Genomic DNA, 16,344 nt, shown 5'->3' with positions numbered 1-16,344 from the left:
TGAATTAAATTCACCATTTTTCAAACATTGCATTGCAGAAGGTGTAGGCAGAAGGACTTCATTTCGAATCATGTAGCTGAACAACAATTGGGAGAGATATCAGTCTGAACGTGTACCCTTAGCATTATTGTATCATCCTAGCTACAATGGTGCATGGAGTTTCATGACTTGACTTGTATTGCTAAGGGAAGACTCTCAACCGATACTCCACATTACTCTCTGCTTAACCCTGTGCTATTGCTAGACTAGCATTCACAATCATTTCCTTCCCCAAGTATCAACGATTTCTTCCAAATTTTGCAACATCTGTCTCCTTCAGTTCTTAATCGTGGACTCCGCAACTACACTCCTGTCATTGTTGTCATCTCCCCACATCTCTAACACCCTCCATCATCAGCCCTGGGTATGTCCTATCCACGTGGCAGACCTAACAGATGCAGTGGTAAAGTCTGGAGGGAGGGAGATGCCATTTACTCTAGATCCTATGAAGCCACATGGATCAGGGCAAACACGGGCAAAAAAAATACCTCCTACTGAATACTGCCTTCTGCCTTGTTAGCTGATGAATTAGCACTCTTATATGTTCACAATTCTTGGAAGAATCACTGAGGTAACAAGGGCACAAATTGTACTTTGTCTGCGTCTTCAATACCCATCACAAAGTGGAGCTCAGTAACACTACAGGTAGACAAACAGGAGGCTGGAAGAACACAGCATGCCAAGCAGCATCTGGAGGAAAGGACAAGTCAACATTTCGCGTATTACCTTTCTTCAGGACTGGATGTGGTGATAGGAAGAGCTGCAGATAAAGGGGAGGGATGGAGGCAGAATGGTGGTGATAGATGGACACTGGTAGTAGGTATGACCTGGTTGGTCAATGGGGAAGATGCACCTGGTTGGTGGCTGGAAGGGAGGGATCAGAAGGTGGAATGGAAGGGAGGAGGTGGGGCTGGAAAGGGAGAAGGGTGGGAAGGTTATTTGAAATTGGAGGACTCCTGTTGAGTCCTGCAGGTGCCCAGGCGGAAGATAAGGTGTTGTTCTTCAGATTTGTGTTGCGAGTCACTGCAACACTGGAGGAGGCCGAGGACAGGCATGTCAGGGAGGGGGATTAGGGCAGGGAGTTGGAATGGGCGGTGACCGGGAGGTTAGGCTGGCCGGTACGAGCCAGGTGAAGATGCTCGGCGAAACAGTCACCTATCTACGTTTGGTATCACTGACGTAGAGAAGACTGCGTCAGGAGCATCGGATGCAATAGACGAGGTTGGAGGAGACGCAGGTGAAGCTCTGTCTCACTTGGAAGGACAGTTTAGGGCCCTGGATGGAGGTGAAGGAGGTGGTGTGTGGGCAGATGTTGCATGTTTTTCAGTTACAGGGGAAGGTACCGGGGGGTTTGGAGTGGTTGGTGGGGAGTGTGACACACACTAAGGAATGGCGAAAAGAATGGTCATTGTGGAAGGCAGAGATGGGTGGGGAATGAAAGACGTTCCGGGTGGTGGGATCTAATTGGAGGTGGCAGAAGTGTTTGAGGATGATACATTGGATGTAGGAGGCCGGTGGGGTGGAAAGTGAGGATGAGTGGGACCTTGTCTTTATTATGTTTGGGGTGGGGGTGTGGTTAAAAGTTGTGGAGCAGGGAATGGAGGGAGCGTGGTGGCTGAGAGTGCGGGAAAACAGTGTTGTTTGAAAAAGGCAGACATCTGGGATGCTTGGGAGTGGAACATCTCCTCATCAGAGCAGATGCGCAGAATTGGGAAAATGGAACGAAGGTTTGCAGGTATAGGGTGGGAGGAAGTGTAGTCTAGATAGCTGTGGGAGTCTGTGAGTTTATAGTAAATGCCAGTTCATAAACTGTTACCAGAAATGTAAACGGAGAGGTCATGGAAGGGGAGGGAGGTGTCTGAGATAGACCAAGTGAGTTTGAGGGTGGGGTGGAAGTTGTTAGTGAAGTCGATGAACTGCTCCAGTTCAGTCTGGGTGCAGGATGCAGCACCGATATAGTCATCGATGTAACAGTGGAAGAGTTGGGGAACAGTACCGGTGTATGTACTGAAGAGGGGCTGTTCGACTGTTCGTCATAACCGACAAACAGGCAGGCTAGCTGGGGCCCATGGCAACCCCTTGGATTCGGAGAAAGTGGGAAGAGTTAAAGGAAAAGTTATTGAGGGTGAGGAGTAGTTTGGCGAGGCAGAGGAGGGTATTGGTGGGGGAGGGACTGGATCGGTCTGTGGAAGAGGAAAACACTGAGGGCCTGTAAGCCATCCTTGTGGGGTATGGACGTGTATAGGGATTGAACAATTGAAAGTGTTTTCTGTCCTGGATGTAGGTGGGGAGTACCTGGACCAAGGGGGAGAGAATGGAGTTGAGGAAGGAAGAGATGAGTTTGGGTGGGACAAGAGCATGCAGAGATGATGGGGGTTGGCTGGGGTAGTTGGGCTTGTGGATTTTGGGGGGGCAGGTAGAACTGGGCAGTGTGGGGCTGGGGTACTATAAGGCTGGAGGCAGCGGAGGGGAGGTCACTAGAAGCAATGAGGTCATGGACAATGTGGGAGACGGTGGCTTGATGGATCACGGTGAGGTCGTGGTCAAGGGGGAGGTAGAATGTGGTGTTGGAGAGTTGGCGTTTGGCCTCTGCTACATAGAGGTCCATCCTCCACAGTACCACCTCCCTGCCTTTGTCAGCAGGTTTGGCAGTGAAACAGGGATTGGCACGGAGACAGTGGAGAGTTGCACTTTCAGAGCGGGAGAGGTTGCAGTGGGTGAGGGGTATGGAGAAATCAAAGCGGTCAATGTCGTGTTGGCAGCTAGCAAGGAAGAGGTCCAGGGTGGGTAAGAGGAAGGCAGGGGGCATTCAAAAGGAGGAGGAAGAAGGGGTCTCTGGAGGGTGGTTGGGAGTCTTTCTCGAAGAAGAAAGCATGGAGGTGGAGAATTCGGAGGAAGAGTTCCATGTCCTGGCAAGCACGGAATTGGTTGAGGTGGGGGCAAAGGGGCACAAACATGAGCCCTTTATTGAGGACAAAGAGTTTGAGTTCAGTAGTACCACAACTGACCAAACTTCCCTAAAGCACAGTACTGCCAGACTGAGCCCGCAGCAATTGATGAGTATTGAGAAAATGCTGCAGTGTCAGAGAGTTAGAACTGAGGCAATATTGATTGGGAATTGTCCATTTCTCCATCTACCTCAATCTCACCGTCCCATCCATCCTCCATTGTCCTCACTTACCTCAAGACTGGCCCTTGCTTAAGCTCCTCCTAACAGTGATAATGCTTCAACTTACTGATGTGTCACTGCTGATTATTTTGGAGTCAATTAGATTGTTACATTACCAGTTCTTTTGAGAACTCTGTATGCATCATTGAACCAGGCTTTCAATGGTTCAACTTGTCAAAGCACTAATACTAAAACCACAACTTCAGTTGAATTGCTGGGGATTTGGTCATCCTTGTCAGTCCATTGTATGATGGTTGATTGAAATGCTGTAAGGTGGGCTTGCGCTACTGTGAGCCTCTTCTGGAACGCAGACAGTGGAAAATTACAGGAGCCTCAGCCATGTGGGCTATGGAGAGATTTGAGACTGAATTGGGTGAGGTTTCCAGTGAGACCTATCTTGACATTGGGAACAACTCGCCGAATCTTTTATTCGTTTGTTGATTGGTGGGGCAAGTTTCTTGCTAGGTTGTGGTGTGTTATCAATTAATGGGAATCATCGCTTGTTTAACACCCTGTTAGCATTGCAGCTTCCCTCATTAATGTTCAGCTTATTAGCTTACTAAACATGCTGAACGTGTTGGACATCAAGAATCCTCAAGGTGGAAGTCAGAGTGGGTACCTGGCAACTTCAGCTCATTGCTGGCTGAGACCAGACTCCATTTTGCACAGCATTAAACAGGGCACGATCCATTGTCATCAGCTACAAACACCTCTTCTCCACGGACACTGGCATCCAACATTTGCCTACCCCTCACGATCATCATGGCACCTCTCTGATCCACTGGTAGGATGTTCAGGAGGCACAGACTTAAGAATCATAGAATCTCCACAGAATAGCAGTAGGCCATTCAGCCCATCGAGTCCACACTGACCATCCGAAGAGCATCTCATCCACACCCACCCCTGTACCCTATCCCTGTAACCCTGTATTTCCCATGGCTAATCCGCCTAACCTGAGCATCCCCGGACACTATAGGCAATTTACCATGGCCAATCCACTTAACCTGTACATCTTTGGACTTACATTGCAGGGTGCACCAGAAAGTAGAATTATAAGGCTGTCTGCAAGGACATTTTGCATGCACGGACTAGGACCCAGCATATGCATTTCAAGGCTGCTCACTTGTTTCATTGCTGATAGCTTGCCTGCATGCCTATAGCATCCTTAACTTGCTCCGCCACACCAGTTAGCGCTGGTTAGCAATCAGGTAGAGGCTTGGAGACCGCTTTGCAGAACACCTACACTCGGTTTGCACTAAACAATTGCACCTCCCAGTCGTGAACCATTTCAACGCCCCCTCCCATTCCTCAGACGACATGTCCATTCTGGGCCTCCTGCAGTGCCACAATGGTGCCACCCGAAGGTTGCAGGAACAGCACCTCATATTCCGCTTGGGAACCCTGCAGCCCAATGGTATCAATGTGGGTTTCACAAGTTTCAAAATCTCCCCTCCCCCTACCGCATCCCAAAACCAGTCCAGCTCGTCCCTGCCTCCCTAACCTGTTCTTCCTCCCACCTATCCCCTCCTCCCACCTCAAGCCCCACCGTCATCTCCTACCTACTAACCTCATCCCGCCCCCTTGACCTGTCCGTCCTCCCTGGACTGACCTATCTCCTCCCTAACTCCCCACCTACACTCATCTTTACTGGCTCCATCCCCCCGTCTTTGACCTGTCTGTCTCCTCTCCACCTATCTTCTCCTTTATCCATCTTCTATCCGCCTACCCCTCTCTCCCTATTTATTTCAGAACCCGCTTCCCCTCCCCCATTTCTGAAGAAGTGTCTAAGCCCGAAACGTCAGCTTTCCTGCTCCTCTGATGCTGCTTGGCCTGCTGTGTTCATCTAGCTCTACACCTTGTTATTTCAGATTCTCCAGCATCTGCAGTTTCTACTATCTCTGAATCAGGTAGATTGACTTGTTGGTCAGCAATCCTCAGTTTAGGAGGTGTATATCTTGCTGTATGACATTGTGCTGTGTCAATCTTAAACCTGCACCATATACCAGCAGCTTACTTGGTAAACACACTGCATTCAACAGGTAACCTTATTTTGCCTTAGCCTCTGCCAATTCGACTGGGTCTGTCCTGACTGTCTCCAGGTATGTTGAAATTTATGCCTGTAAGCCTCAAGGACCAACTTGTGTGCATTGACATTAGCCTTCATTGTCGTCTTATAATCTATGGAAAGTGACTTAGGAAACAAAACATAAACTTCATAAAGGTAGACCAATAGGAGGCTGGAAGAATACAGCAAACCAGGCAGCATCTGGAGTAAAGGAGAAGTTACCTTCTCAGGAAATACCCTTCCTCAGGACTGGATGTGGGGGTAGGGGGAACTGTAGATAAAGAGGTGAGGAGGGTAGCGATAACTCTGTCCATCAACCTGCTTTGTATAAGTGGTGTCCAGTTTACTTTAAGCCGTCTCATGAGAATAGCTTCCTTTCCAAAAGAAACATACATTAAAAAAGCCTGAGCATCCCCTATCATCAACTTTTGGGAGGACTTGTACAAATTTAAACAGCTTCCACTTAGTCTTGGATTAGCATCAGATCTTTACTCATCAGCATGTTCCCTAGAGTCAAAGGCTTATTTTCATTTTCTCAGTCTGAAATATTCCTGCCTGTGCAAATACACGCATGCACACACACACACACACACACACACACACACCATCACCCCACCCCCCAGGAAAAGAGAAAAGAAAAACAGATCTCTCTTTAGAGACCAGTGTTCTGAAAATGGGTTATTCTTAAAGGCAAAGCAATAATGCATTGAATCTTCTGTTATCTGTTGCTCTGTTGTAGTGTCATGTGTGGCTAAATCCCTAATCATGCAGTTGAAATCTTGTAAACACATTTTGCTCAGGAATTTTGAGATATTCTTTCAATCATTCTTTCAGCTCCGCCTGCGTGAAAGGATTACTTTTCATTAATTGGAGCGATCAACTGGGCAGATTGCAGCAAACTTTCCTTCAATTCAGCTTTTTTTTAAACAGGTTTCACTCTGCATATGGTCTGCAAAAGTTTAAATAAATTCATTTCTCCACAATCATTCAAAACTGAAGTCCTCCAGGCGTTTAAGTAGAAAATGCCTTCAGAACAGTATTATCCACTTATCTGGATGAGTGTAAATCCAACAACACTCAAGAAGCTCAACACCATCCCAGACAAAGCAGCCCACTTAACGCCATTCCTTCAACATTCATCATGATCTCAAGCTTGCAGTGTGTGAACCATCTACAATGCGCTGTGGCAGCTCAGCAAAACTCCTTCAACAACACTTCCCAAACCTATTACCTTGTCGTTTTGAAGGACAAGAGCAGAATTCAACTGGAAAGATCAATACCTACAAGTTCCTCCCAAAGCCATATGGCTTCCTGACTTGGAACTACATCGCCATTCCTTCATTATTGCTGAATTAAAATCATGGAATTCCTTTCCTAACAAAACTGTAGATTTTTTGGAAGGCATCTCAATGGAACCTTTGTAAGGACAATTAGGAATGGACAATAAATGCTGTCTTTGTCAGGGATGCTTACCTTTCATGAAAGCATTGAAAATAAACTGAGCCAGTGTAGCAAACTATCTGTCCAGCTAATAAGAGCCGTGAAGGAACCATAGTGTCTGATCTGCATTTTCCTCCATTGACCACAGTCAGCTACTGTTGCTGGATTGAACTCCTGAAATTCCCTCCTGAACAACATTGTGGGTCCATGTACAGCACATGGACTGTAGTGGTTCCTGAATGTAGTTCACCAGTACCTTCTCATGCACAACTAGGGATGCTCACGTCCCATGAATGAGTAATAATAATATCTCAAAAACCTGTGCCAGCGATAAACAAATTGGAGCAACATTTATTCACTGAGAAACTCAGTGATTCTATTTTGCACTTTTGCTGTTTCCAAGGTTACAAGATATCAATGAAATATATTGCCTCAGGTTTAGCAATAGCACTAAAGCAATGCAAAGACTCCAAGAGTTTTAAACTGCTTATCATTTATTTCTCTACTGTACAAGACATTGTCACCTTTTAAAACTTTATATCTGCGTTTGTCTGCATGTTTGATGCATTTGGAATTATTTTTTCTTGGGATTACTATGAAATAAAATTCCTCTTTCTTTCATTCAAGCAAACCTTAAGTTTGAACAGCACAATGTTTTGACTGAAATATGATATAACTGCATGCTAAAAAGAAAGAAAGTATCTTTTATAAATAAATAATGAGGTTAAAATATGGGAACTGATTCACCTTTCCTCGCCTGGTTGTAACAAACTAACTAGCTAGCTGTTGTATCTTACAAAGCGAGATGTTCAAAGGATCACTGGCTTTTGTATCTTTTAAGAGATGTTGTCAATTCTTTCGATTGGGAATTATTTCAGAAATAAGTTTATGACCTTCTTGATAACAGCTGTCTGATGTCACATGAGAAATTTGCTACAGGATACACTTGCCTCTGAAAGATTAGGGACCAGAAAAAAAATCCCAGACGTTAAAGAGTTTAATTCCTAAAAGAAGCGGATGATACAAGTGGTGGGCATACATTAAGCTCAAGCTGTGAAATGTGAGAAAATCAATGAGGTGATACAGCCGTTTAGCCAGCATATCATCTATCTAAAGAGGTTGTAAGTTAGTAACCTACTCTGTCTCCTTCACTTCAAGAAAATTTACATCCTGAATCTTAGTTTTCTCCCACCCTCAAGTCTCTCTTGTGGGGAAGAGGCAAAGAGATGTCAAGGAGCAAGATAATACTGACGTATTGCAGATGCAATTCCTTCCTGCTAAATTATGAGTTTGAAGAAGTTGTAAACTAGGCTGCAATATATTCAATGGATCAAGAATTTATCCATTGTTCCCCTCCTTTCAGCACTTTTTCGTCTCCTCTATTTTATACATTAACAGGAAGTGGGTTTTGCTGGCTCGATTGGTTTTGATACCCATTCCTAATTGTCCTGGAGGTAGTGATGGTGAGCTGCTTGCTTCAACTGCTGTTGTTTTTAGACACAGGTCAACCCAAAGCGCTGTTAGGAAGGAAGATCCAGGATTTTGATGAAGTGACAGTGAAGGAGCAGTGACATAATTTTAAGTCAGAATGGCGAGTTGCTTGGAGGAAAACTTGAAGGTGGTGGTGTTGCCTTGTATCTGCTGTCCTTTTCACTCTAGATAACAGGGTCAGTATCTTGGAAGGTGCTCTAGAAGAGGCCTTTGTGATTTGGTGCATATTATAAACAGGAATCCATGCCACCACTGTGGTGAAGGGAGTAAATAACAAAGATGGTCAATTGAAAGAATTGACAACATTTCTTAAAAGATACAAAAGCCGGTGATCCTTTGAACAACTTGCTGTGTGAAATACAACAGCTAGCTAGTTAGTTTGTTACGACCAGATGAGGAGAGGTGAATCAGTTCCCACATTCAAGTGGATTGCTTTGTCCTGGATGATGTCAAGCTTCTTGAGTGTATTGGATCAGCACTCATCCAGGCAAGTGGGGAGTATTCCATCATACTCTTGACCTGTGCCTTGTAGATGGTAAACAGGCTTTGGAGAGTTAGGAGGTGAGTTACTCACCTAGAAATCTTAATCCCAATCTGATCTTGTAGTCATGGTATTGAAATGGCTAGTCTAGTTCAGTTTCTAGTCAATGGTAACTCTCAGGATGGTGATAGTAGAGGATTTAGTGATGATAATGTTGTTGAATGGCTAGGGATGATGGTTATGTTCTCTCTTGTTGACGATAGTCATTCCCTGGGCCTTGTGTGGCACGAATGTTATTTTTCACTTCTCAGCACAAACTTGGGTGCTATCCAGATCATGCTGCATAAGGACAAGGATTGTTTCACTATTTGGTGAATATCAAATGGTGCTGAACATTGTATAATTATTATGAAAAGTGCCATTTTTGACTTTACGGTTGGGGGTTGGTCACTGATGAAGCAGCTGGAGATGGTTGCTCTTAGGACACTACCCTGAGGAGCCCCTGAAGAAATGTTTGGGGCTGAGATAGTTGACCTCCAACATTCAACATCTTCCTTTTTTGCCAGGTATGACTCCAGCCAGTGGAGACGTTCCTCCTGATTTCTATTGACTGTCATTTTTCTAGGGTTCTTTGAAGCCACACTTGATCAAATGCTGCCTTGATGACAAGTGCATTCACTGTATCTCACTATCCATCTTCAAACTGTCCCTCAGGGATTTCATATGCTGTTCGTCTCTGGGGGCTGATTGTAGTCCTAGCAGTGAGCATCGCTCAAACTGAGTGCTGCCGGGAGTTTACAGCTTCCAACCAACCCAATATACCGAGTCTTTCTCAGAACAGTACCCCGGATCGGTAGAAATACTGCCTTGAGCCAATTAACAACTCTCTGATCCTAAACTGGTGAGGGACAACTGATCTATTAGTGTCTAGGCTCCCAAGCAAACCTTCTGGCTACAACTTTGCTCCTCTGCTGTGTGGCATAGTGGCTCAGTGGTTAACACTGTTGCCTCTCAGCACCAGGAACCTGAGTTTGATTCCAGCCTCGGGTGACTTTCAGTGTGGAGCTTGCCCATTCTCCTTGTATCTGTATGGGTTTCCTCCCACAGTCCAAATACGTGCAGGTTAGGTGGATTAGCCATGGTAAATGTGGGGTTACAGCAGTTGGCTGGGGGAGCGCGTCTGGATGGGATGCTCTTTGGAGGATTGGTATGGACTTGATGGGCCGAATAGCCTCTTTCTTCACTGTAGAGATTCTAACTGCGAAAAGAATTGCACCTTTTAAAATCCAGGCCAATATTTGTTCCTCCATCTCAAAGCCAGTTTGTTCGGTCATTATCACGTTGCTGTTTTGTTTCAGTTCGCTGATGTTTTTCTTACAACAGGAACTCTTCTTCAGAAGGTACTTCATTGGTGGCAAAGGGATTTGGCTGTCATATGATTAGGAATGCTGTGGGTTCTTGTGGTGCAGTGTCCCTACCTCTGACCCAGAAGACCCATGTTCATGTCCCACCCGGTCCCGGAGGTGTGTAATAGCATCCCCAAGCTGGTGGATTAAAAGCACCTACATTCACAGATGTCACTATGTAGATGCAGTTCTTTCTTTTCTTCTTGTTTCATTACAGGCATCAGTGAAGCATCTGACAGCTTGATTGGAATCTGTGATAGTCTCCCACCTTACAGATTGCCCAGCAGCAGCGGCGAATACCTTTTTATTCATGAAAACACACGTTTTTGCTCTAATGGCAGCTGCAGATATTAAACAGCAATTGTGTCGCATCTTTCATACACTTGGCACCATAATTGATGCAGCTGACTCCTGGGGCTTTCAGTATCTAATAGTAGTCATTAGACCAGTCAACCGATTGTTCAGAAAACAAATAGATCCAAGGACCAGTACAATGTCGACAGCAACAGGCTGCTATTTCTCAGAAAAGTTGGTTCCCAAACAGAGCAGCACACTAGTGGCATGGTAGGTGCCAACACTAGTGTGCCCAGGCAGTTGTTCAAATTTGGCCAACCACTTCCTGCCCAACCTACTATGAATGAAGAGCATTAAGTGTTTGTAACCCAGCAGCTAAGAGTCACTGAAAGAAAAATTCAAAGGGAATTTTCACTGGTGATCTGACAGATATCAACCCCTCAAAGGACCTGGTCATTGTCTCATTGTGGGATATATGATGATGGACTCTAAATGATGATGCAATAAAACATGAAATGGCTGAGGTGGGTCTATGTTGGGATGGATCTTAGAGCACAGTAGACGCTTCCCTTTAGGTGTAGTATATTGATCACTCAACTAGTGTTTCCACCTTCACCAAGTTGGTGTACACATGCAGCCAGGGTTTAAGGTGGAGCAGACAACGGGGCTGCTGGAAATCTCACCCCACAGTTTTGAGTGCTGCACCATTATAGCATGCTGTGTTGAGCACAATTGATGCAGCCAATGAGGCGATTTGACATATGGTGAGCAGCCGTCACCTGAGGAAAAGGCTGAAGACATTGAGCTGGTGGAAGTGCACCTTGTGAATGGCAGAGCTTTGGTGCATTGGGCCTGACAGCACAGACATGGCCTGATTGACCCACCCCCGGTTCCAATAGATGAGACCTGGGTCGAGAGGACCATCGTGGACTGTCAAGATCAAGATGTCAACATTTGCTTTGCATTCTACATGTGAACTGCAGACTGTATTCATTCCCTCTATAACAAAAAAAAAACAGAGATTGCTGGAGAAACTCTGCAGATCAGGCAGCACCCTTTTGATTTTTGTTTCAGCATCCTCAGTTCTTTGTTTTATTTTAATTTCCTTTGTGTTCCCTTTTGCTGGATATCAATGAAGCTCATGTTTTGACTGGTCTGATTGCTAGCCTGTCTGCGATGTTCCTCGACTGACCATTGAGAAGATGTAGGTCAGCTCTGGGCTTTAGGGGAAAGAGTAACAGGGACTCAGAAACTGTGGTTAGCCAGTACATATCTGACCCGCAAACTGGGTGGTCTAGTGGGTAAACGGTAACCTGGGTGAGTGAATGGAGTTGTATATGTCAGGGAGTGTCAGTCATGCTGGCTCTGTGCCATGGGCAATGTGGCTTTGTACTTGCTGTGCCATTCAACTGCTGGTGAGAGACTATGCTGGATTGGTAACATTTGTCCTTGTGCAGAAGGGCCTCTCAAAGATGGCATAGATGCAAGAGATGCCGATCATTCAGCGGGTATCCCTTTTTAGAACGAGGAGCAGGAGTAGGCCATTCAGTCCCTCGAGCCTACTCTGCCCATCAATACAATGAGAGTTGATCCTCAATCTTAATTCCACTTTGCAATCTATAGCTCATTTAGATTCATAGAATTATACGGTCATACAGCATGGAAACAGATCCTTCAGTCCAATCAGTCCATGTCAAACATAATCCCAAACTAAACTAGTCCCACCTGCCTGTTCCTGGTCCATATCCCTCCAAATCTTTCCTATTCATGTACTTATCCAAATGTCTTTTAAATATTGTAATTGTACCTGCATCTACCACTTCTTCAGGAAAGGTGAACCATCCTCTAAGTAAAAAATTAGCCTCTTATGCCTTTTCTAAATTCTGTCTGCTCTCACCTTAAAAATGTGCCCCCTAACGTTGAAATTCCCCATCTTAGGGGAAAGACAACTACCATCAACTCTATCTAAACGTCTTATTATTTCATAAACTTATGTTAGGTCACCTCTCAATCTCCTATGTTCCAGTGAAAAATGTCCCAGCCTATCCAGCCTTTCCTTATGACTCAAACTTGCCATACCTGGCAACATCCTGGTAAATCTCTTCTGAACCCTTTCCAGATTGATAATATCCTTCCTATAACTGGACAACCAGAACTGGACACTGTATTCCAGAAGAGGCCTCATTAATGTCCTATACAACCTCAACATAATGTCCTAACTCCTATACTCAAAGGACTAAGCAATTAAAACAAACATGCCAAATGCCTTTTTAACCATTCTGTTTATATGTGATGCAAACTTTAAAGAATTATGTACCTGCAGCCCTAGATTCCTCTGTTTTACAACACTACCTAAGACCCTACTATTAATTGTATAAGCCCTACCTTTGTTTGTTGTACCAAAATGTAATACCTTGTGTTTATCCAGATTGAATTTACTCTGCCATTTTTCAGCCCATTGACCCATTTGATCAAGATCCCTTTGTAATCTTAGAAAAGCTTCTTCACTGTTTACAATGCCACCAATTTTGGTGTTATCTGCAAATTACTAATCATGTCTTCTAAATTCTCATCCAAATCATTTATATAAATGACAAACAAAAAAGGACTTGGAACTGATCCCTGTGGAACACTGTGGGTCACAGGTCTCCAGTCCCTTGATTCTGTAGGAGACTAGAACCAAAGAATGTAGGAACTCGGAGCAGGGGTAGGTAATTCAGCCCCTCGAACTTGGTCCGCCATTTGGTAAAGATCGTTTTTGATTTCATCTCGAGCTCAACTCCATTTTCTTGCCCGTTCTCCGTAACCCTTTAACCTATTACTAATTGAAAATCTGTCTATTTCCTCCTTAAATTTACTCAATGTCCCAGCATCCACCGCACTGTGGGGTAGTAAATTCCACAGGTTCACGACCCTTTGAGAGAAGTAATTTCTCATCATTTCTGTTTTTAAGTCTGCAGCCCCTCATCCTAAAACCATGACCTTTTGTTCTCAATTGCCTGTCAAGAGGAAACGTCCTTTCTATGTCTACTTTGTTAGTGGTGAGTTCTGGAAGTGGTGTGTGGTATGAGGGAGGATAGAATTGGACATGAGAGACACTATAAGGACAGGTTATATTCTTAATGAGGCAAATTTGGTAAGTGTGGTGAAAAATCTCATTGGGCCTTGTGGTGGAAATCTTTCCAAACATCTTGATGCAACACCTGCTTAGCTGAACATGTAAGAGCAACCAAGTAAACAGTAGGGGTGAAATACATTTATCAAGATGTTACGTTGAATGAATGAACAGAACATAAGTTTTGTTAAATAGTTTTCAACCATGTCATAAAACTTTAAATGCATTCCAAATAAAGCACTTAAAAAGATAAACCTTTATATGGTGAATTGTAATAACTAAAATATGAAAAATATACATAGTCTGCGTGTTATGAGATTCAAGAGGCAATTATTTTTTTCAAAAAAGTGAGCTATGAACACAAGCATCTGGCTAGTTTTCCAAGACAGCAGATGTGTGCATGAAATTCAGTGCCTCTTGGGTAAATAAGGATTTTCTCAACTTCTGTTTAGTCATTTTGCACAAAATTTGTGTTCTTCACAGCTGGATCAACAAACTTTCCAGCATTTATTCTGGTTAAGTGGCTCATTTGCTACTTGAAAAGTATTAAAAGATCATTATCATAGGATCATCAAGATTAGCTTACTTCTTTTTTTCTATTCTGCCAATGCAATTGTGTTTTTGGGAAGTATACCTCTTTCAATATTTACCTAATCAATGGCTAAAGAAAACTAGATTTTTTTTCTCATTTGCAGCAGAACAGAGGAAAATATTAATTGCATTATTTATTTTTATGTAGTGATTTGGCGCATTGATTTTATTCTCTCTAAAAGATGTATAGGAGTAAAGGTAAATAGTTTTTGAACATAAGCTAGTAAAATATAGATTTTAAAAATTATTTCAATGACATCAGTAACTAAGATTTTCTCAGAAATGTAATTATGGGATTGATTATGAAATCCCTGATTCCCAGAATGGAAGCCATATTTGAGGGGAGTGAGGTCAGATATTGGTGATCTGATTGTAGCCCCAGTTCTCTGACTCACGCTCCCTGAGATCATAATTAGCTCATCCACTTCTGCTCATTCCATGCTGGCCTGCTGTAAACTGAACAAAGTGATAAAAGCAAATGGCGAAACTCATGGGTTCTCCAGCAGTCCTTCTGAAGGTCACATAGATATAAAATTAAAGCAACAATAGCATTAAGGACAAAATCAATGTAACATGTTACTACAAAGAAGTATAATTCAGTCACTTCCTCAAAGTTTTTTTTGAGAGCACTGGACATTCAGGAAGCAAAGCAGTATCATCTGTTATTGCCAATTTTATAGCATACTGATCTTTTGAACATGAAAGCCTTCACCTAAGCAATTGCCCAAAGCTGTCTGAAGGAAGTAATAGATGAATAGATGTCCAGGCAAATGTATCCCTCTTGTTCCATAACAAAACAAAAAGACACTGTTGGATTTACTACCTAAAAATTCATTTCAAGGATTCTGCACACGGGCCCAACTTACTTATATTAGTGCCAATATGAGTGTTCAGCAACTATTAGACTATATGATTCCAGTACATTGCCTCACAGCAAACACGTGTTCTATATCGCACTCTTAGGAGTTGGAAAAAATAGCTGAAAGATGCAAAATGCATCTAGTCAGAAAATAATTTGCTTCACTCCATTTGTGAGAGCCTCTTAAAGGAAATTAGGAACATGCAGAGAAACAAGGACTGACTAAATGGACAGGTTGAAGTAGGTATAATATATAACACTGGCCCCTAAGAGAGATGATGAAAAACACAAGTACAGTTACTGTGATAGGTTACCAACAAATGTCTGGATCTTGATGGTTTGAGGTACACTGTAACAGACACAATGATGAAAGGTTGTCATTACAGCAGAGCTCTATTGAATTCTCTGCTGGAAACCTCACATACTTTATTGTTTTGGGAATACTGAAATACAAATACGAAATGTAACTACCAGAATTGACGTGGTTTTATGACAGTGGTCCCAGCCCCTCTCTGAAACTATTTCTGACATTTGCTACATTGTGAAAACAAACTCTCTCAGTCAATTGAAATATGAGTTAAGTAGCAATTATTATTTTTATGCACTTTTACTCTCAAGCACTGTGCATGCAACTAGAATTTTTGAACAAGGGCAAGAATCTGAAGTGGTGACAGAAAGGGAACCTTGCAGGTTAGAGTGACAATAGAAAATGCTGAAAATGTACAAGGTCAGGCAGAATGTGGAATAAAAAGGCAAGTAAATATTTTGGGTGGGATAATTCATTCATTAAAAACCGAAAGAACTGCAGATGCTGTAAATCAGGAACAAAAACAGAAGTTGCTGGAGAAGCTCAGCAGGCCTGGCAGTATCTGTGAAGGTAAAAAACAGAGCTAACATTTCGAGTTCGGTGACCTTTCCTCAGAACTGATTGTGGCTCGGAAAACGTCCGTTAATTCATTAGTTACCTCTTCCATTTCATTTCTGCTACAGAATGCTGAATTCACCAGCCTACTCTTGAGTGTCCCTTTCTTGCTGTAATGCTGATTCACTGACTCAGCATTGCTAAGATTTTTAATTTTTAGCGATAATATGTTCAACCATTGATCAATATTACATGACCTTTTGCATTATAACATGTTCAATATTGTACAGAATTCAGTAAATCCAGTCTCCCCTCATGCTTGGGTATCATACTAAATGAACTACTGACAGATCAAAAATAACGGCTCATGCTGGTATCATTACACAATTCATGGGTCAAATTTGATTTAAAATTTCTACTTATTTTAACAGTTCATTAATTATTTACCTAAAGTGGTATAAACAGACTATTTAATGATGTTCTGTGGAATATGAATTGTATCTCATTTGTAAGGCTGACTGTATTGCATTTG

The sequence above is a fragment of the Rhincodon typus genome, chromosome 3 (genome assembly GCF_021869965.1).
Source record: "Rhincodon typus isolate 14 chromosome 3, sRhiTyp1.1, whole genome shotgun sequence".
NCBI lineage: Eukaryota > Metazoa > Chordata > Chondrichthyes > Orectolobiformes > Rhincodontidae > Rhincodon > Rhincodon typus.
This window is presented reverse-complemented; position numbering follows the sequence as displayed.